The following is a 20,958-nucleotide window of genomic DNA, read 5'->3' on the forward strand; positions in this document are numbered from 1 at the left end:
CCTGTTGCAAGAAGGATAATTGAGAGTGGCATCATCAAGGATGTGGGTTTTCCTCCCGCAGTCAAGTGTCATGAGCTGATGATCGAGTGTGCCCGCCACTATGACTCACAGTCAAGGACAATCGTAACCAAAGATGGGAACATCTTAGCCTACCTTTCAGAGGAAGCTATAAGCGAAGCTCTTCATCTTCCAGACCATAAAGACATGATCTACAAAAGCTTGGAAGGAGCAAGGTCAATCTATGAAGATGATCCTGAGTCTTGTTTGAACTTCATCAATAAGAATTGGTTGCTCAAAAGTCGGCCTCGCCTGAACAAGATTCCCAATACACCACATAGGATCGACTTTCAAGAGGAATACAGAGACTTGATAACTTTGCTCAATCGAGTTACAGGTGCTTCTCAAGCCTTCTTCTTCGAAAAGTGGATGTTCTTCTTCATACAAGTGATAGTCCAAGGAAAAGGAATGCTCCATTGGGCCAGAATCATTAGCAATTGTCTGGACGTACAGTTGAGAAGGCTAAGACCCACCAAATCATTCCACATGAGCTCATATGTTATATATGCCTTGATCAAGAGTTTCGAGTATGCAGGGCTACCTCACAGAGGAGTGATTGGAAGAGGACCTGGAGAAATAAGAGTTTGTGATTCTTATGTTCATCTGCATCATCCGCCTAGAAGTGACTACAAGTTAGTCAATGACACCTTCACGATGAACATTACCAGGATATTGCAAGGTGGGATTCACAATCGACTGTCTCTGGATGCACAAGAGCTTGTGAAGAAGTATGGCGCATGGTTCATCCAATTTCAAAAGTTCACATACATCAGAGTTCATGGGTGTCCTTCACCTCCTTACATGTTGCCAAGATATCCAACAGACAGGATAGTACTACTTGAGGTGACTAGACAATTGGCGGCTTATGCGAAGGCATCTAGACACAAGCATGGAAATGGGATTCCCGTGCCCATCATACTAGGGAACTCAGTTGAGGTGTGTCCTAATACTCAAGTCGCGAAAGATGCAGAGAAGGAATTATCTTTATACTCATTCACATCCTTTGCCTCGTGAGAGAGTTTTGATCCTCAAGGCTATATGGAAGAGACAGTCGATAAGAAGTACAAGCATGAGTTTCAGGTGGAGGACTTTTGGATGAATCTCCCAGGTGATTTAGAGGTTAAAAGAAAGATGCATTCCAAGCTACCCTTAGATCTCATCAGGAAATGCAAAGTTTATAGAGTAGCCGATCAAGCCCAGGATAATGGTAGATACCTCCAATCATCCTATGAGAAAGAAGACAAAGAAGTGAAGATAGATTGGAATGAGCCCGAGGTTTTAGACTTGAGAGCTTTGATGGCTCCCGTTTTATCCTGCACTCGCAGATGGGTGGATGTACAACATCAAAAGTTGAAGGAGCAGAATGTATCAATGACATTCACTTTGGAGGCAAGACCAGAAGAAGGAGAAGCAAGTGTGAGTGAGAATACTTCTCATTCCAAAGGCTCAAAGAGGAAAGGAGGACCTGAGAAGAGAGAACCCTCCAAGAAGAAGCAGAAAATAAATCTTGATCACCCACCAAGCACATCTTCTAGGCATGAAAAGGAGGCGAGTCAAGGGGAAGATCAGAGGTAGATAGTATATGAAGTTGATGAGTCTATGGAATCCATGGTACAGAATGATAAACAAGATAAATGACAGACACCTCAGCATTCATCAAGTCAATCTCCCCAAGTTGATGCTAATGAGCAACACGAGGAAAAGAATGATGATGAAGCAACATCTCCTTTCCGGGAAGATAGGCCACTACCTAAAGAAATACAAGTGAGGGAAACAAGATCTGCCATTCCTGATTCGCTGAAGGAGAGACTGACGAAGGTAGATGTGGTTGAAAAGGAAGAAGATGTGTTTGACTTGGAAAGCCTTATAGGAAATTCTCATGAGGTAATGGAGAAGAAGAAGGCCACAAAGTTGTTTAAGGTAATTAGAGATGAGACAGGATCCAGGAAGGTGCAGGTAGCTACACCAATGGTGGACAAATACGAGGATGAGATTCTTGCAGAAGAATATGACTTAGAAACATTTGAGCTTGGTCCACTTACCTCCGAGCAAACAATGGAAGAGGCAACTAATTCATTTGAAGCACTTAAAGACAAACTTAAAGAAGAAATGGAAAAGAATAAGAAGCTTGAGAGGGAGGTCAGTGCTTGGAGGAACTATTTTAGTCATCTTAATCAGCCCTTGAGATGTCAGGATCCAGCAGTATCTCCTTTACAAGCACTCCCTCTTGAATTAGTAGGTGAGGCAGAAAGGGTGAAGAGCTTGGTTCAACTTATGAGTTCTTGGATTGATAAATCCCACACGGTAGCCGTTGAAATTGCAACAAGAATGATGAAGACAGTTCATCGAGCTATCCAGGTCCTTGAGATTATCCATAATCTAATGATGACTGTAGCTGCATTCACTCACACTAGAGATGTTATCATTCCAGTCTTACAAGTCATAAGAGAAACACCAAGATGGATTCTGGCACAAGAAAAGATGATGGATGGAAGAACCATAACCTCCTACAGTGGTCAGCTCTGCTCCAGATGAAAGAGGTCCTTTTTGAAGACATCAACACCAGATGCAGCCGAGTTGAAGGTATCATTCATCCAATTCAAGACAAGGTGTTTGAGGTGTTGTGTACCATTCTTGACAGGCGGATCGAGATCGAGACAGATGTAGACATCCAAGAGTTGGAAGATAGAATCAAGATCATCTTTTGCAAAGAGGAGAACATCATCACAGATAAGCAACGAGATCAGATGTACACTACTATGTTCCTGATTGAGAAGACCAAAGAACTTGAACCTGGATGGGAGACAACTCTTCTCACTGCTTTTGATCAAGTCCTTCACTTGGAAGAACGAATGAAGAATCTTCTTGAGATTCCCATTGCTAAGATTGAAGGAATTGTGTCCAGATTCATTGAATATGCTAAGAAAGAGCATAGGAAAGGGAACAAAATTCTAGATGAAAAGTTGTTATAGGATGATGTGGCAGCTTAATTCCTATTGGTCTATGTCTCCTCGGTATTTGTGCCAATTCTTTATTGGCTATGGATTAGTCATGTTTATCTAAATGGGGACTTTTTTGTAACAAACCCTAATTAGGGTTTAGGTGTCAAAATCTCAACCGTTGATCTTCTTTTGATCCGGGCCATTCATTGTATTTGAGGATACTATATATACCCTCACTCATTTCATTTTAAGGGGTTAGAAGAGTTAGAGAAAAGTTAGAAAAAGAGAGAGAGCTTAGAGAGAAGAAAGTTAGAAAGTCATTGTTGTAGCAAGGTTGAGTAGTGAAGAAAGAATTTTGAACAATTGTTGTCCATTTGGCTATGAGATCAATAAAATATTGAAGTTATGGTGTTTTATTGCAATACTTGTGGTTACCTTCATGATTGTTTATCTTCTTGAATCACTCTCAGTCGAAATAGCATTTAGATTTTAAGTTTGAAGGGCGAATTGTTGTGCTTGACCTTTGATAAAATTCATATTCCAAACCACTAGCTTCTTACTGATTGTGAGGACGCCTTGTGTGGTCAACTGGAGATATTAAGATTGATTAAGAATTCAATCATTATTGGAGGTATTGATATGTATCTCTATGATAGTATCTATATCCTTGATGATTTGAAAAACTATTGAATCCCCTTAGAAGATCGCATCAATTCCAGTAGAGTTGTGGTTTCTTGGCGATACTGAAATTGGTAGAACCTTATCAAGTCTAGCCTTCATTGAGTCATTCTTAGGAATAGTTTAAGTATCTCTTCCTTGAAACCCTTACCTTCTGACATTTTTTGAAAATCTATTAGTGTTAGGGAAATCCTGTTCCTGCATTTGGAAAGAAACACGGACAAGCTTTCTTTGAAAGTACGTAAGGCCCCTTGAAGAAATAGCATATACAACGACCACTGGTGCTTATCCACACGTAGAGATCCTACAACAAAGAACCTTGAAGTCATCCCGATTGATCCTTTTCGCGACATCTTCAGCATTCGGAGACTTTAATCAAGAAAGGATAAGATACCTATGGGTATTTTATTCTGTGTTTGGTCGTGTACAAAATACACATCAACAGAGCCCAACGACGAAGGGATTCTCAAACTAGGAGAGTGCTCCGGGGATGAGACAGGGTCATTGAACGGGCTCTTCCATTGGCAAATGGAGGATTACGAAATATTCCAGAGCTACAGGCTCGAAGTAGAGGAATCAGAGCAAGCAACAGAGGAGGTGTACCTGCCGGAATACAAAGAATATTGGAAGGGAGACGGCCCAAACCGCGGTGACGTAGATAATCCCAAGATCATTTGTGTCGGCACCGATTGGAACCTTGTGTGGAAGGCCGCAGCCTTCAAAAATTTTATTATTCTTCTTCTTCTTCTTATGTACGGGAAGGAGACCGTGGTCCCTGTAGAATTTGTGGTTTCAGGTCTTCGGATGGCCATCAAAAATAGACTTGCCACCAACGGGTCCAAATTGAAACCCTACCACAAGAAGCGTGCAGGGGACCCGAGAGGCCGGAAGGACACCCGAGAGTCCGGAGGGGAACCCGATAGGATGGAAGGGGACTCGAGAGGCCGGGCAAGCGACTTGAGAGGCAGGGGACCAACACGGGAGATTCTTGGGCGAAGAAAACCGAGAAGGATGAAGGGTGATCCAGAGACAAGGGACCCGAGCCAAAGACTCTCTAGACAACTAAATTTAAAATAAAAATAAAAATATTAAAAAAATATTTAAAAAAACGTATGGCCGTATGGGTCTGTACGGCAGTTGACCGTACGACTGGAAAAAAAAAAGCCACGTTGGAGCCACCGTATGGTGGCAACACCGATAGTGGGACCACAAGCAATGGAACCACCGTGCGGTGGCAACACCGGCGGTGGATACCACCGCCGCCGCAAAGAATAAAGGTGCCACGGACATAAAGTCACCGCACAAACAAACACATAGCCGTACGGTGGAGGGGTGTTGACGGCACAGGAAGGTGGCCGTACGATTGGAGGTGTCAGTGTTGTTGTTGACCGTACGGGGAGGTTGTATGGCCGAGGTGCCATCGGGGACATTACAGTGGATAAAAAAAAATAATAATAAAACGACGACGACCAGATTGAAAAATCATTCGATGACATCCAGGACGCTGAAAATATTAGAGTGGAGAGGAAGGGTTTTGACATCTTAAAATATCACAGAAATGATGCGCGCCATGGACTTTCATGTGGTTCTGAAGGTTGTAAATTGGTGTTGGCAACGGAGGCCTCGACCCCACTGGGGCGCTACCCCTTGACCCTGCTGGGGGCACTGCCCCCAGACCCCAGTTTATTTTTGAGCTATAATACACTTTTTGAGTCTGGCAAAGGGCATCAGAGAAGGCATGGTAAGTGTTGGGTTGTCCCGTACTGTGAGAAAGAAGCCTGCAGCTAAGCATTGGCAAGGAAGCCATAAGCCGTAGAGGGAGACGGATTTGGAGGTTACAAACAAACAGAGTCTAAGGGAAGGCATTGCTGACACGCGAAGTCATACGACACCAGAGAGTTATTCAGCTCAGTTATCAGCCTTTGGAGAGTGTGATGGAGGATTTGAGGCGTCTCCTAGCCTTTGTGCCAAAGGGCCAAAGGGTTGTGGCCACCTCCAGGCAAGAATGGTACGTTTTGAGGAACTTGGAGTATGTCTCAGCTGGACGTGAGGTTGCCTTGGTGGATGCACAGAAGGCTCGGGAGGAGCTGACCACCAGGTTGGAGGCAGTACTAGCGTGAGACTTAGCTCAGCGTACCCAGGAGTTGGATGCCGAGAGGGCAACGCCGGTGGCTATCGAGGACAAATTGGCTAGGGAGATAGCATCATTTGAGTAGCAGTTGGTGGAGGCTGAGACTGAAAAGCATGTTTTGCAGACAAGTTTGGTTTAGGCACAGGAGGATTGTGATCTCAATGGAAGCACTAATGGTGAAATCCGCACTTGAGCATCGGATGGTAGCAGAAAAGGGTTTTCAGGCGAGGACGCAGCAAGTGTATAAGTTTCGGGCTCGACTAGCATCAGCAGTTCTGTTTAATGTCATCTCTATTTTGTATTAAGTCGTCCGAAGACGACTTCTTTTCTTTGGGGGGGGATGATGTTGGCGGCAATATTGTACATGAAAATAAAACTAGTTAATTAAGTTGTAATTGTCTTGGTTAGTTGGCAACCGAGGGGTGGCAGTTGCAGTGCGACGGTTGGCTCTCGCACCCCCTCGGTACCTTTAAATACTTCTGAATGTAACTTGTGAGGGAACAATTATGAATGGAATAACATCTCTTATACTTGTCTGATATCTATGGCGTTATTAGTCTGCACTACGTGCTTTATGTTTTAAGTTATTCACCCGAGAGGGCAAACATCCTTCAGAAATGTGGTGTGGAAACACACCATTAAAAAATGACAAAAAAGTGCTAAAGCTGGCATTATTAATTAATTTTAAGTCATTTAACGAGGAATATATAAAGCAATGAACATATATGTATGATTTTTAGGGCTGCTTTAAGAAAGTTATTTGTTATTTCTCCTCCCTCTTTGATGCATCCAGATCACTTAGTTTAAAAAATATAAAGTTGACAGTGCAGATGCTAAATAGATGCTTTTGATAGGAGTAAAATTGAATTTAAAATGCAGAAAGTAATCAGAGAATTCAAAACATGAAGACAAAAGAAACACACAGGTTATCGTGGTTCGGCAATTTGTCTACATCCACACTCAAAGCAGGGGAATCATTTTATTATGAACATAAATCTGTTTGTTCATTTACAGCTTGTGGTTTCCCAAAAAACCTCATCCAAATGATATACAAACAACTCTTTAAAAGAGCTACGAACGAGAAGTGGGAAAGCCAAAAGTTTGGCGGCAACCATTGGACTTCACTTCCAACAATCTCCCACTTGAAGGCCAACGAACTGCTGCAACAAAGAGATTCCCCCACTCAGTTCTACTATCATGTGTTGGAGAGACTAAGAGAAGCTCGGCAAAACTCGAACTTCTCCCGCGTAACAACTTTGGTGAGCACATCAGCAGGGTTCTCCTCGGTGTCAATTTTGTCTACATGGAACTTGCCTTCTTCAACCATGTGACGAACATAATGGCTACGAACATCAATGTGTTTAGACCGACGTTGAGATGCCTAATGCTTAGTCATAAAAATGGCACTGCGGTTATCACAAAACAAAGCAAAATCTGATTGCTTCAAACCCAATTCGCTGAGCAAGAATTGTAACCATACCATCTCCTTGGCTCCCTCAGAATGAGCGACTCGGCCTCTGCAGATGATTGAGCAACTGTATGTTGCAATTTTGAACCCAATTGATTGCTGCCCCTACAAATGTGAAGGCATAACCTGAAGTAGACTTTCATTTGTCTAAATCCCCACCAAAATCAGAATCGAAAAAACCTTGCAAGTGTGGCTTTCCCTTTCCAAAACATAAACAAAAATCTGAAGTACCTTTAAGATATCGGAGAATATACTTGACTGCCTCTCAATGTGTTTTACCCGGATTAGCCATAAATCTGCTCACCATTCCCACTGCATAAGCAATATCCAGACGAGTGGATACCATAGCGTACATAAGACTCCCAACAGCAGATTTATAAGGGATATGGTCCATAAACTCCTTAGCTTCTTGTGTTTGTGGACATTGTTGAGAAGATAACCGAAATTGAGAAGCTAAGGGGATGCATATTGACTTAGCATCCGCCATACCAAACCTGTCCACTACCTTTTTAATGTAGTCTTGTTGAGATAGCTAGAGTTCTCTCTTTTTCCTCTCCCGAAGAATGGTCATCCCAAGGATTTTCTTCATTGCCCCCAAATCTTTCATGGCAAACTAGTTAGCTAAGTGAGTCTTAAGCTCACAAACAACCTTCATGCTTGTGCCGGCCACGAGCATATCATCCACATAAAGGAGAAGTATAACAAATTCGCCATTGGAAAACTTTTTGAAGTATACACATGGATCAGATTCACAACGTGTGAACTTGTGATCAGTCATAAACTTGTCAAACTTGAGATACCATTATCATGGGGCTTGCTTAAGCCTGTACAAGCTCCGCTTCAATCTACAATAAAGATGCTCTTGACCCTTTTTGATAAATCCTTCCGGTTGGTGCATAAACAATTCCTCGTTAAGGTCGCCATGTAGAAATGTCGTTTTCACATCCAATTGTTCAAGTTCGAGATCCCATGCTGCAACCAATCCCAAAACAGCTCGGATGGTAGTCATTTTTACTACTGGTGAAAAGATTTCTTCAAAATCAATTTATAGACCCACTTATTTCGTAATGCCTTTCTGTTAGGCGAAAGTGGTACCAAATCCCATGTCTGATTTCGTAGTAATGCGTCCATTTCTTCACGCATTGCATTGAGTCGTTTATCACAATCTGAAGTTTTACAAGCTTCTTTATAAGTTGTCGGCTCTGTCTGATCAAAGATTAACAGGGTGGGCTCTGCTTCTTCACAAAACAAGTCATGGTCAAAGAACTTTGCAGGAGGTCGCCTCTGCCTGGTAAACCTTCTTAATTGCTCTGTGTGTTGAGGCAAATTGGTGCTGCAATCATTAGTTTGATTGTTCTGTGGCAGCATGTTTGAATCAATTTCAGCTAAATTTCGATGCAAATCCTAGACCCTTAATTGCTCTGTGTCGCTAGAGTGTCTAAGATGCTCATGAGGAGTGGGATGTTCTAATTGGTCTGTAGAGTCTTGTTGATGTGTCTTTTGTACACGACCAAACACAGAATAAAATACCTAAAGGTACCTTATCCTCTCTTGAATAAAGCTTCCCCGAATGTTGAAGATCTCGCAGAAGGATCAATCGGAGTAGCTCCAAGGTTCTGATTGTAGGTTCTCTACGTGTGGGTAAGCTCTTGCGGTATGATGTGATTTTGCTAGAATCACAAGGGGACTTACATTCGATGACCTGAGCGTCTGATTTGCTTTGGATATCACTGGAACGTGGGTCTTTACTGATCCTTGATTTTTAAAAAAGGGAAAAGGATAAGGGTTGGAGAAGGATCTAATTCTAACACTAAGAATGTAGGAGCAATGGATGACCTTTGATGAAACTTTAACTAAGTCTTGCTTTGACACGCTAGGATCATCTCCACAAGGTTAGTGTGATCTTCTAAGGAAAGCTTTATGATGTTCAGATCACCACTACAAGCATAGACACCGTCCGGTTGATGCATATCAATGAAGAAGCGATAATTGAAGTTAAGCTTAAGCTGAATGATTCCAATTGACTACGCAAGGCAAGTTTGCAATCAACAAACCGCTAGTAGTATGGATACACAAATTTCACCATTAATCATACAAATTTCTTCCATTCATCTAATAACATGAAATTAATTGAGAAGTATAGAGACCATGCAAATTGTAGAATTGACATATAGAATTCATCGTTCCTTCAATGAAGTTTACATGTCTTTTGCAACAATCTCTTGGCAACAATCTTTGCCTTCTCTTTCTACTCTACTCTAAAATGCTATCTACTATTGAGCTACTAATTATTGACTATCTCTCTTTTGCTAACTCCTAACTATTCTCTCACTATTCACCTTTTGAAAAACATTGGGGGCGACAAGAGACGTCTGGGCGTCTCCCCATCCTTGGAGAGACGTCTGCACGTCTCTCCAAGGATGGGGAGATGCCCAAACGTCTCCCAAGGAGACGTGGAGGCGTCTCCATGTCTCTCTAGGAGACGCCCAAATGTCTCCCAAGGAGACATGGAGGCGTCTCCACGTCTCCCTGGGAGACGCGGGGACATCTCCGCGTCCCAGCGGCGCTTGGGTGGCGATGGCGGTGGCGGGACGGCGGGGGACGTCACGTCCCCATCCCCCCGTCCCCGAGACGTTTCTGACAGGGGGACGCGCCCAAAAAGGGGGGGGACGCGTCCCCGTGGAACACTGGTCCAACCATCAATCATGATGGTGCAACCTTTAGTGCTCCATATGTGGCGTTGTTCATCTAAATCCTTTTTCACATCATCCACCATTTGAGACAAAATGGGTCCCCTCAAATCACTCTCACTAGGGGCTTTGAACCCCGCCCTGCATATGGTAATGGCATCAACCATTTGTTGCCAATAAGGAGACCTGTCGCAAAGAAACTCAATGAGATAAGTTAAGTATAAAAATTCAATGAGATAAGTTAAGTATAAAAATTAAAACAATCAAAGTTATCAAACGTAAAAGTTAGTAAAACATTCACCTAGCTACAAAGAATGGAATACAACTGTAGCTCCAAAACTTGCCAACTGCCATTTTAGCAGCATCATGGACCTCCTTGTTCCAACCCATGCCCTCAAGCGACAGTTAGGACCCAGGAGTAGTACAAGGCACAAAGAAGGAATCCAACCTAGATTTACGAATCCTAGGGCCAATGGTAACATTCCCACTACAACTACTAGTGGTAGGAGCATGAGAAGTGGCGGTGGCACTGCCACTTATAGAAGCAGAAGCAGAAACGGAAGCACCAGTAGTAGCAAACTGAGTGGGACAATATGGAGGTAAGGAAGAAGGGCCTCCAACACAACCTAACTGTGTCCCTCTTCCTAAAACTGTCTCTCTCCCAATGGCCGCTTGATCCTCCTTTTGTTTCTTTTTTCTTTCAATCTCCTCAACCATTACATAACAATCACGTACGGCCTTAGGGACTGCTTTTAGGCATGGTTCGGCATCATGTCCACGCACACCAGCAATATGGTATTTCAGCCTATATATACCTCCATGGAATATTGTTTTGCAAAACATACATTTTGTTTGCCCCTTTCCTTGCCCCACTCCTAGCTGCCCCCAAACCCCCGTTGAAAGACATAGGGGGAAACCGCGCCGATAGAAGTAGAGAAAATCTAACCTCCGAGTCTGATTAGGCTACATATAACAACACAACTTAGAAATCTTGGTATTTAGATTTAGTATTTCAAATTTCCTAGTCTCATTTGAAATGTAATTCTTACACTGTAATACTATCATACATCTTTTCAAAACTAGTTTTTCAAGTACTATATGTATATGTATAACTATATCAGCACCACCACCCCGCCACCCCCCGCCGCCGTCCCCAAACTTAGGCCCTTGGTCCCCCCGTCCCGAAAACGCGTCCCCCCCATCCCCAACGCCCGTGGAACACTGGGTTGGACGGATAGGAGAAATAGAACTCTCCTTAATTTTCTTGTTTCTTTCGCAAGTGATTGATTAATTTTAGTTTCATATAGTCTTTAATTTTTTATTTTTTATCTAATGGTTTATTGAATGATCATTGACCTAGCTTTATTTTTTTATTTCAGGGGGCACCGTTTTCATCAAGTCCATTGATGCTTCCGCCCATTGCAAGAATGCCACCTACCTATGTGAGCAGATAGAGGAGGTGATTGAAGATGTGGGTGAGGAGAACGTGGTACAGGTGGTGACCGACAATGCAGCAAATTATGTTGCTACGGGTAAACTTTTGATTACAAACTAATTTTGTTTGCAAATTAATTACTATCTTGTAGTTTGTACCTCCATTAATTACAATTTACAATGCAACAAATTATGTTGCTGCAGGTAGACTATTGACGGAGAGGCACCCATCTATAGTTTGGACTCCATGTGCTGCTCATTGCATCGACCTCATGTTGGAGGATATTGGAAAAATCCCATGGGTCAAGAGATGTGTAGAAAGGGCAAGAAATGTCTACAAATTTGTATATAATCATTCATGGGTGTTGGCTCTTATGAGACAATACACAGAGCAGAAGGAGTTAGCTCGTCCAGGAATCACAAGATTTGCCACAAACTTCCTCACATTGCAGTCCATGCTTAGGTCTAAGTCTGCCTTGAGACGTATGATTGTTGGTGAGGAGTGGTCTTCCTCATCCTATGCTACCACCCCTGCAGGGATAGAGATGGCAGACTGCATTTTTGATGAGCAAGGCTTTTGGGTCCCTTGTGATGAGATAGTGAAGGTAATTTTTTTATAAATTCTACAATTTAACTTCATGTTTTATAACTTATTATATGTATTCTCTTATTTGCTCATTTTTCTAAATTACACAATATTTTCAATTTTGCAGTTTGTTAAGCCCTTGGTGGTTTTGTTGTGAGTTGCGGATGGAGATAAGCCCGCAATGGGCAATATATATGAGGGCATGGATAGGGCGAAGGAGGCCATCAGATTCGTCTATGGAGCAGACGAGAGCAAGTATGGTCCCATTTGGGAGATCATTGATAGGAGATGGCATCATCAGCTTCATAGGCCCATCCATGCGGCAGCCTATTATTTGAATCCGGCATTCTGTTTTATCCCTTCTTTCAAGGCTGATGTGGAGGTCCTTAATGGGCTATATGCAATCATGGAGAAGATGGGACCAGCTGGTACTTCTCAGATAGACCTTTTTCGAGAGCTGCAGATGTTCTCAGATGCACAAGGGGAGACCTTCTCTCGTCCTGTCGCCAAAGACGGTAGGACAACTATGATGCCAAGTAAAAATAAATTGTTAGGCTTAATTTTAGTTTTATTCAATACTATATTGTAACTTGTTAAATGAGTTCATGAGTGAGACTGATTTTATTTATTTTTCTCATTTCAAACTCAGATCATTGGTGGAACTTTTTTGGCCCAGACACACCAAATATTTAGAAGTTGGCCATTCGCATCTTGAGCCAACCATGCAGCGCATCAAGTTGTGAGCGCAATTGGAGTATGTTTGAGCACATACACTCCAAGAGGCGCAATAGATTATCTGTGGAGAAGATGAATGATCTCGTCTTTGTTCACTACAACCTTCACCTAAGAATGAGAAAGAATGCAACAGTTGACATGTCTCCTATCATTCTAGATGAGGTTGATCCTGAAGCAGAGTGGGCCAATGAGAATTAGATAGCTCCTAGGACTCCTACAGCTGTATTTAGTGATGATGACATTGATTGGATTGACCAGGTAGATATAGAGGCTGAGGCTGTAGCCATGGCAGAGGAGCAGAGAGCACGAGCAGAGATAGGAAATACTGAGACTCAGAGTGACACAGTTGTTCCTGATGTTGGCGAGCATGACACAGCTGTTCCTGATGTTGGTGAGCATGGCATGGTGTCACCGGGAGCGACTATGGCTGCTGAATCATCCAGGACCTACTTTAAACGCCTTCGCAGGGGGCCAGGGCAAGAGGGTTCAGTTGCACGGCCTCTGAGCCATAGGCTTGTACACTTGTAGTTGTATTTAGCATTTACTATTTACCTTTGGTATTTGTATGAAACATTTGATGATGATCATATGATGACATGGATTTTTTATTCCATGAGTTTTGTAATATTGTATACATTTGACAATATTTATATATCTATGCTTGTTATTTTCTTCAGCTACAATTTGCGTTTATGCTTATGTGATTGATGTATACTTGTGTATGTAATCAAATGAGCCAAGTTTGATGATGTTTTTGTGTCTTTAAGGTGTTTCAATAAAGGGTGTCTGAAACAAGTTTTAAATCTTTAAAAATCTCTAAATTTCTTGAGTTTTTCACTTTCCCGAGTCCAACCGAGTCTGGAGCCAAGTCTGACGCCAAGTCCCGAGTCCGAGTCTGAGTCCCGTTTCTTTGCCTCAAACCTTCTTTCAAAGGCTAGAACACCTCAAGGTAACTCCAACCATGCCTTAATAGTCCAAAACTTGGCCATGACAAGGAAGAAAATGAAGGTTATGTGAATTTCGCTCTGGACACTTTGGAAGGGTCAGGAGAGAAATTCTTACTTGGGCTCATTTCTCACCTTTTTCCTCCCTTCCTTGGCCTGAATATAACTTCTTAGGCCTCCTTCCATCATGATCAAGTGAATTTGCTCCTCAAGTTGGCATTTAATTAAAGGTTTTGTGAAGAAATAGGGTCTTATATGAAATTCGCTCTGGACCCTTTGGAAGGGTCTGGAGCGAAATTCTTCCTTGTGCTCAAATCCTGACTTCATTTTCACATTTCTTCACTCAAACACATGTTTTTCCTTCACTCAAGCCTAGTAATGGGTTAGCTCTTACCTTGGGTCAAGGTAGAATGTCTTATAGAGGAATTCGCTCTGGACCCTTTGGAAGGGTCAAGAGTGAAATTCCTCCTCTAGGCTCAATTCACCTTCTCTTCCACTTGACTTTGCCTTAGACTCAATCCTTTGATGCATTTCCTTTCATAATTTTGCAAATTCGCTCAACCACTCACTGACTTAGGTGAAATCTTAGGTCCTTTGTGAAATTTCGCTCTGGACCCTTTGGAAGGGTCAGGAGCGAAATTGAAATTCGCTCTGGACCCTTTGGAAGGGTCAAGAACAAAATTTGACATTATATATGGAATATAACATTTAAGTATTAAGTTATATTCCATATATATTGTCAGGATGTTTGAGAGTGGTTTCGGACCTCCAGGAGTTATAATGCAAAATCTAGCTTTTGGAGGATTCTTCAATTTTCCAAACAGTCAAATTTCAGGATCAGGATGACATTCCAGACTTAGCCAAATTTCAGGACATTTAAGGATCGGGATGACATTCCAGACTTCTCAAGGCGAATTCGCTTTGCCCTTGATGTAAGGGATGGGACCTAGGAGGACATTATGCATTCAACCAAGGTTTGATGTAGCAACTTGAAGTGCGACCAGATAGTACACAAAAAACACCCTAGGAATGATCTAAATTACCCCTAATAACTCAATTGACCTAACCTCTTGAGTAGATCCACCTGACTCAATCCCTCACTGACTTACCCTAGCTCAAGCAGAGCCTGCTATCTTAATGATCCCTCTGACAACACTGAAAATGCAAAGGCTAACAAACAGGACCCTAAAAGACCTAGAAACAAACCCTAGAAAGCAAAAAAGAAGGGGTCCCCATTTGCAATGGGGCGATGTGTGAATACGTCACAACAAGTCCCCATGAAACACACGCCTGCTAGGAATTTGAAATTCCTCATGAAGCTCACGTGCATTGTAATGCTGACTAAACCCTGGTGAGAACAATGGGATAGAGCTCTGCTTGTTGCGGGAGAAATGTGGCCCAAGCTCGTGTTTGTGACCTCGGTTTTCCTTAGACCAACGAATTGTCTCTGCCCGTGAATTATCGGGTAAAACAAGGGACAGAAGCAGAAAGCGCGAGTCCTCTTGACTGCGAGATTTTTGTCTCTGCCGCCGTGGTCCCTCTAAGATCAGCCGTGTGGGTTCTTCACCAGCAGGAGAAATAGAAAGTTTTGTGAAGAGCCAACAGTGTGAAGGCTCTGAGCTTGGGCGAGATTCTTCTTGAATATGCCCTGTGTTGGGCGGTGAAACTTCTGAGACATGCCCTGTATTACTGAAACCAATAATATTATGACCACTGCCAGAAGACAAAGAACTCTTCTGTACTGAAGATGGGGGAGTAATCGTAATTACCAAAGGAGCTCCCACTTGAGTCAAATGAGGTAAAGACTGAGAACCTCCTAGTGAGGAAGAATTCTGAAAAGCAGACAGAGGAACATACTCAGCATCTGATTTAGTTTGAATTTGCAATGCTAGAAAAGACATCTCATTAAAAATAACATCCCTACTGCGAACAATTTTCTTATTGACCGGATCCCACAATCTAAAACCAAATTGCTCTTCGCCATACCCAACAAAAATACACTTCTGCGACTTGGGATCCAATTTGGTTCTCTTCTCTTTGGGAATATGCGAGAAGGCTTCACATCCAAACACGCTAAGATGCGAGTAGGAAATCCTCTTCCCTTGCCATTCCTCTTCTAGAATACCAAAATCCAATCTAGATGAGGGACTTTGGTTGATCAGGTATACTGTTGTGTTGCAAGCCTCTGCCCAAAATTCCTTACCTAGACCTGCGTTTGATAACATACACAAAGCCCTTTCAAGGATTGTCCTATTCATCCTCTCGGCTGCACCGTTTTCTTGAGTGAAAGGAACAATCTTAATCCTTCTAATACCATTATCAGCACAAAAAACATCAAATTCTTGTGAACAAAATTCTCCACCATTATCTATTTGTAAACACTTAATCTTATGCCCAATCTGATTTTCAACTAAAGCCTTAAAAATTTTAAATTTGGAAAAAACTTCAAATTTCTTAGAGAGCATGTAAATCCATACTTTTCTTGTACAATCATCAAGAAAGGTGACAAAATAATTAGCTCCTCCAACGGAGGTTACCTCGGTAGGCCCAAAAACATCTGAACTAGCTCTAATGGTGTTGTCTTCGTATCGCACCCACCTTTCAAAAAACTCACTCGCTTTTGTTTGCCATAAAGACAATGTTCACAAAAGGCTAAGTCCAAAAGTTTGAGACCCGGAAGCTAATTCCTTGTGTGCATAACATGGAGCCCTTTCTTGCTAATATGTCCAAGGCTTTGATGCCCAAAGATCCGCTTTGCTGTCCTCAACCACCATTGCAGCTCCCACTTCACCATGAGTCTTCAATATATAGAGACTACCCAATTTATTGCCCTTGGCAATCATCATAGTGTCGTGGATTACTTTCCAAGTATCCCGAAGAAAATTCACATTAAGACCTTGGTCAAAGAGCTGATCAACAGATATTCCGTTTCAATTTTGGGACATGCCGAACATCTTTGAGCAGCCATGTTTTACCACCTTCTATTGGTAGCAACACATCACCCTTGCCTATAATTTCGCAAGCTTTGTTATCTCCTAAGAAAACATTTCCAAAGTGACCTTCTTTGTAGTTTATGAACACTTCAAGGCATGAGGTAGCGTGATGGGAATCACCGGAATCAAGTCCCCATGAAACTGGAGTAGTGTTGGTTGTTGAAAGGATTAGAACACTATCATCCTTGTCGTAGACGGTATTCGCTTCGTTGTCCCGCACCTTCTCTTTAGGCATGAGGTAGCGTGATGGGAATCACCGGAATCAAGTCCCCATGAAACTGGAGTAGTGTTGGTTGTTGAAAGGATTAGAACACTATCATCCTTGTCGTAGACGGTATTCGTTTCGTTGTCCCGCACCTTCTCTTGTGCCTTTTTGTAATTTCTACAATCCTTCTTTACATGACCAGATTTACCACAAAACCAACAATCACCATTTCTGTTTCTAGACTTCGATCTCCTTGCTGATTTCGATCTTCTATGATGATTATTTCTGCCTCTATAGTGGCTCCTACCTTTATTTTCGATGCTTACTACCGTTAAGGCTTCACCGAATGAAGGTTCTTCATTCTTTCTTCTCAAATCTTCGCTAAGAAGAGTGGCCGCTACATCATCAAAGACTAACTTATTCTTGCCGGATACCGAAGTACTAACAGCTGTTACAACACCATCCCAGCTGCTTGGTAAAGAGCATAACAAAAGGACAGCTTTGCTCTCATCATCTTGTGTCATCCCCACCGAAGTTGCTTGACTGATCAATCACTATGTATTAAATTCATTGTTGTGATTCGCAATTGCGCAACCTTCCTTCATCTTAAGTTTATACAAGTTCTTCATGATAAACACTTTATTTGCAGCCGACGCCATTTCATACATGGCTGTTAATTTACCCCATACATCTTTCATTGTTGCTTCACCCGTGACATTGAAGAGGACATTATTGGACAGCGAGAGAAAAATTGTTGCTCTTGCCTTCTTGTCTAATTTTTCCCATTCTTCATCAGCCATCGTGGTTGGCTTCTTCGCTTTCCCTTCAAGCGCAAGTGAAAGGTCTTGCTTTATCAGCAAGGACTCCATCTGCACCTTCCATAACCCAAAGTTCTGACCGGAGAACATTTCTATCTTCGCTTCTTCCATGATCTCGGAATTTCAACCACCGCAATCTCAAAAGCGATCTAACCTTGCTTTGATACCAATTGGTAGGAGTGAAAGCAAATTTAAAATGTAGAAATTAATCAGAAAATTCTAAACATGAAGAAAAAATAAACACGCAGGTTATCGTGGTTTGGCAATTTGCCTACATCCACACTCAAAACAGGGGAATCATTTTATTATGAACATAAATCTGTTTGTACATTTACAGCAGCTTGTGGTTTCCCAAATAAACCTCATCCAAATGATATACAAACAGCTCTTTAAAAGAGCTACGAACGAGAAGTGGGAAAGCCAAAAGTTTGGCGGCAACCGTTGGACTTCACTTCCAACAGCTTTTTCTTACTTTTTGAAAATTTAAACAGGAAATATAAAATTTGAAGGAAAAAAACAATCGATATTTGTTAGGTTCTTTCTGATCTTGTCTTCTCTTCATTATTAGCTCTTTGCTGATTTTATTATCGTTTTTATACATTAGAGTGTTCTGATTCTAGATCTTTTAATTTGTAGAAAAGAGAATGAAAAAGATGTTGTATGAGAAACATGAAATACAAGCATTTGCCTTTGTAAATGACTCTTTAAACTTACACATGCACTTGTCACATTTTCTATTTTGAAGAAATGTATAGAAATCTCTTCCTCTGCACTCTCTTCCTAGCCTTCAATTCATGAAGCCATGCCTGTTATAGGTATAATACTGAAAAATAATATCCCTTGTACTCCTTTACTGTAATTAACATAGGTCCTGAAATAGTTAAATAGTTACTTATAATCCATTACAAATATAATTTACTGATATAAACATCAACCACACTCCATAGCCTATTTACAACATTCAATTTATCACAAAGTTCAAAACACATATCTGACATGACGAAGCACCATACTTGAATATGTTCTTTTCCATAGCAAAACACAATACAAAATAGCAACACACACTTTAACATTACTAATGTGTCTTACAAAAAGGAAATTCAAAATTGATTGCATCTTAAAGCTGGTAACTCTAACTTCTACAGTGGCAAGAAGTCAAGGGTAACTCCTAGCACTTGTAGAAGTCCTAACAGTTGTTCTCTGTCTAGGAAATCAACGTTAACAATTCAGTTCCTTGTCTTTCCTTCATTTATTCTTGTCTAATCAATAGTTAATATCATCACTTATACTTGGGCAACTAAGTGGATGCCTTCTCCATATAGAACCAACACCTCACTTTTTTATTTGTTGTCGTATAGGGAGCGCTAAAAATAGTTGGCCATCTTTCTTAGGAAGCAGTGCTTCCCTTCATTGATATCGAAGTGACATTCCTACTCAATTCATTGGTTACTTCCAAATTTAGTTCTAACACTGATTTTGTTTATCAACATTTAGAATTTATGTTTACAATTTGATTTAACCCCTAGGATCTCATACGAATCAGTACGTACTTCAATAATACTGAAGCAACATTCTTGCATTATTCATCAACTATTTGCAGTCATGTTTATATCATTGATGTCATTTGTATGCATTCAAATGATTGTTTTCATGCTAAAACCACAAAACCATAGAGCAGAATTATTATGCTCAATATAAAATATATCATTCTTTACAATCTGCTAGTTGTTTATAGCATGACCAAGAAAATTTGAATATTATAACTGTCTTCCTCCACGTAATGTAGCAAACCGGATAAATGATAACTTATTTTCGAAGTTTAGCAAAATATCTTCTATCATGGTGAGAATCTATATAATAATACTTTCTAATTTTCACGGTGTTCTTAACGGCTTACCAGGCAGCCCTTAATGTCATCTGTTTGTCTGAAATATGTGCTTTTGCTGATTTTAATAGTTGATATATGTGGTGCTGTGGAAATTGTCTGGCTAATTGGGAGCTTTCATGTGTGATTTGGGAATTGTATTTTGCTGGTCGAGATTGTGTTTTGGCATGGGAAAACGGTTTTGCGCGCATTGCAAATTTAAGCCCCGCAACACTCGCTTAGGCTGAAAAAATGGAACCCAAAGCAACCACTACTCCTAATGTTGGGGCAAGCTATAATTTGAAATGCATTGTTTTCTTTCTTGAAATTATATGAAACCACATGCCGCAATTTAAAGGGCCGTACCCCAGCATGGAACCCCAACTTGACTGTTTCACATAAGAAACAAAGCCATTGTCCAACACATTAGAATTGGTGGTCGGAACCCTCTCCACTGGGTTTCCAACTGTTTGCTAGCCAATTTGCATATTCTGCAGAATGAATTAGAAGTTTTCAGCTTGAATGCAGCCAATATTTCAAGAAGTTAACTTAAACCTCTCCTACAGTTATTGCTAGGGCAAACAGAAATTCAACAGACCATACTCCACGATATGAAGCTAAAATTTCTTACAAACTAACCAAAAAACCAATAAATATACCTTTAAAATGTTATCCTTATACACGAGTTCATCCATCTTTAAGCATACATATACAATTCAGAATTTTTCTAAAAGAACTACAACAACCCAGAATCAGGTTTTGGCTAACTGATTGTTGGCAATGAAAAGCTTAAAAAGAAGCATACATAATTGTCAATACCCAACGAAACCTTGATGAAAAAATATTTTGAAAGTATCGCTACAACACAATAAAACATTTACATTGAATGCTAAGAAGAGTTCCTCAAGTTCTCCTTACCGTGGCTGCCATTTCGCTGGCCACTGCACTTTCTCTCTCACCCTGCAAAATGCAAATAAAATGAAAAAGGAATACCATGCATGTACACATGCAGCTTGCCTATAGGTCTGTTACGCGGTAGATATATTACATTTCCTTTCATGGACTTTTAAACATTGATTCAGCGTGGCACATGAGAAATACCCCTGAACGTAGAATAAATGTATTGATCTTTATCAACGGATTGTGAGGGTGTCTATCTAAGTTTAATTAGAAATGTATAAATTTTAATTATTCATAGTCATATAAATTCTAATTTAAATTGGAAAATAATTAGCATTTGCATCAAAAGAAGGTGTTATGGTTAGCCAATAGTAATATATGTTTTGAATAATATATTAGAAAGTGCAAAATCAAATAATGTAAAAATTATTTTTTATTGATCATGAAATATTGATATTTCACATGAAACTTTCAATAGAGGATAGGAAATCAATTACATTTTTCACATGCTCT

General features: G+C 41.0%; 1 protein-coding gene across 26 annotated transcripts in view; it reads right to left on the bottom strand.

Moving 5' to 3' along the window:
* Window positions 1-20,659, bottom strand: part of LOC131062725 (uncharacterized) — a 104,236-nt gene extending 83,577 nt beyond the window's left edge. For 15 of the 26 annotated variants that reach the window (XR_009372768.1, XR_009372766.1, XR_009372761.1 and 12 more), the window contains exon 1: window positions 20,464-20,659. The gene's annotated coding sequence lies outside the window, so the exon portion shown is untranslated. Of the gene's footprint in view, window positions 1-19,911; window positions 20,037-20,204; window positions 20,396-20,426 lie in introns of those variants that run through there. The other 11 variants (XR_009372763.1, XM_059221800.1, XM_059221796.1 and 8 more) reach the window with 5 other exon arrangements.
* Between the last annotated feature and the right edge of the window lie 299 nt (window positions 20,660-20,958).

Source organism: Cryptomeria japonica, chromosome 5 (genome assembly GCF_030272615.1).
Source record: "Cryptomeria japonica chromosome 5, Sugi_1.0, whole genome shotgun sequence".
NCBI lineage: Eukaryota > Viridiplantae > Streptophyta > Pinopsida > Cupressales > Cupressaceae > Cryptomeria > Cryptomeria japonica.